This window comes from Cebus imitator, unplaced genomic scaffold (genome assembly GCF_001604975.1).
Source record: "Cebus imitator isolate Cc_AM_T3 unplaced genomic scaffold, Cebus_imitator-1.0 Scaffold41, whole genome shotgun sequence".
NCBI lineage: Eukaryota > Metazoa > Chordata > Mammalia > Primates > Cebidae > Cebus > Cebus imitator.
Window position 1 is genome coordinate 3,679,869 of NW_016107356.1, and position 1,836 is coordinate 3,681,704.

Below are 1,836 nucleotides of genomic sequence, written 5' to 3' on the forward strand. Positions count from 1 at the left end.
ATAAAAATTAACTGGTTGCTTGCAGTCCCAGCTACTCAGGAGGCTGAGGCAAGAGAATCACTTGAACCCGGGAGGTGGAGGTTGCAGTGAGCTGAGATCGCGCCACTACACTCCTGCCTGGCCGACAGAGAGAGACTCTGTCTCAAAACAAGAACAACGACAAAAAACATATTGTGATATAATCTGGATTCTACTCCTCACTAACCACATATTTTACAAGTGGAAAGTTCTTAAAGGTAATCTAATCCAATCTTCTCATTTAATGAGAAAATGTAGCTCCGGAAGGTTAAGCAATTTAGCCAAGTGCCATAACAACCTTGTTTATATATCCCAGAGTAAGCAGGTAGGGGTGGGCACAGAAAAAGGAGGCTTGCTTAACTGTCTATACCTCCAGTCGGTTATAAACTGCACAGCGTCTGCACCCTCTCAAGGAGTCTTCTCATAAGAAGACTTATGGACAAGGTACATACCTGGTCTGATACTGGATTGAATAGAATCAAGTGTCCAAAAGACTTTAAGCTCCATAGCTCGCTAGGGAGGAGCTGCCAGAGGCCAGGAAAACTACGATGAACGGTGAGGCCTCCCAACACGTCTGCTGCTACTGCAATAACATGGTCTCGAAGAGGAGGAAGATTCGTACACTGACAACGGCCAAAAAATATTGGAAGTGGCTTAATTGGAAGTGGGATATATAAACGCTAAAACAGAGATCCTGAGACCCCCTATTTTCTGGACAATCGGACCAACGGCTTTGGGAGCTGGCTGCAAAGGTGGTTATCATGGCAAGGAGGTAGGTCGGTCCGGTCCTGCCCCGCCCCCTCCTCACCTGCGCGGGCCAGGGGTAGGGGTTCCGCAGCTCCCGCCCTCATGCCGCGCCTCTGCGCATGCGTGCACGGTCCGCCCGTCACGCCGGGTGTCTGTACCGCGGCCCCCCGCCGGTGTCTCCGCCGAGATAATACCATCTGCTACTTTACACTGAGGGGCCCCGGGGGTACAGAAGGCAGAATCGTACCTGATTGGGACAGGCAACCCGCCTTACCAGGGGAACGGACAATCTCTGGTCTAATGAACTTTCCCCTGGAGGGCCCAGGCAGGTCACCTTGGGAGGCTTCGTCCGGGCCGGGGACGACCAGCTCCGCCTCTACCTCCGCCCGCGCCCGGAGCAGAGGTGGTTCGGCCGGTTGGGATTGTGGGAGATGTAGTTCGCCAGAAGGAGGGATGTGCGCCTGCGCTTCTCGCGAGGGACTTAGGGGGCGTCGAAAATGAGGCAAAGACCGAGTTGGTGGCGTGTGGAGCTGTGGCTCGGAAGGCGACGGTAACTTTTTGGGGGCAGGGGAAGGCAAGGCTGTTTCCCCGGAACGGTACCTGAGCAGGCTTCTTCGGGGGTCACAGAAGGGGCCACCTGCGCAGAATCGTGAGGCTCACAAACCTGCCCTTTTATGAATTCTCCAAGTACTGTTGAGGGGCTGCCGACGGGACCCAGGACAAAATCAAAATAGGGATCTTCTGGCTTCGAATTCAACCACTGACTTGGGTGCTGAGCATTTCCCCTCTCTGTACAGAAAGCAAGTTTTTTAAAAAGGAAAAAGAAAAGGGATAAAAAGAAAAAGGCAGAGGCTTGGGAGTTTTCAGATTTGGATTGAAAATCCTGTTTCTCGGGGGAAAGGAGAATAACTTAAAAGAAAAAGAAAAAGAAAATCTTGTTTCTTCTGCTTGCACCATAGGCAAGATACCTGCAAAATGAGAGTTGCAATACGTCGTAAACTATAGGAATAGTAGGGCACTGTGCTAAGTGCTTTATGTATATTCTCATTGACTTTTTTTTTTTTTTTTTTG

The 1,836-nt window shown here is 50.8% G+C and overlaps 1 protein-coding gene across 4 annotated transcripts in view; it reads right to left on the reverse strand.

Moving 5' to 3' along the window:
- DNAJC28 (DnaJ heat shock protein family (Hsp40) member C28) overlaps positions 1-1,193 on the reverse strand; it is a 3,838-nt gene extending 2,645 nt beyond the window's left edge. Inside the window, exon 1 of one of the 4 annotated variants that reach the window (XM_017526155.2) lies at positions 1,013-1,193. The gene's annotated coding sequence lies outside the window, so the exon portion shown is untranslated. Of the gene's footprint in view, positions 1-470 lie in introns of all 4 variants that reach the window. The other 3 variants (XM_037737642.1, XM_017526153.2, XM_017526154.2) reach the window with 3 other exon arrangements.
- Positions 1,194-1,836: the final 643 nt, after the last annotated feature.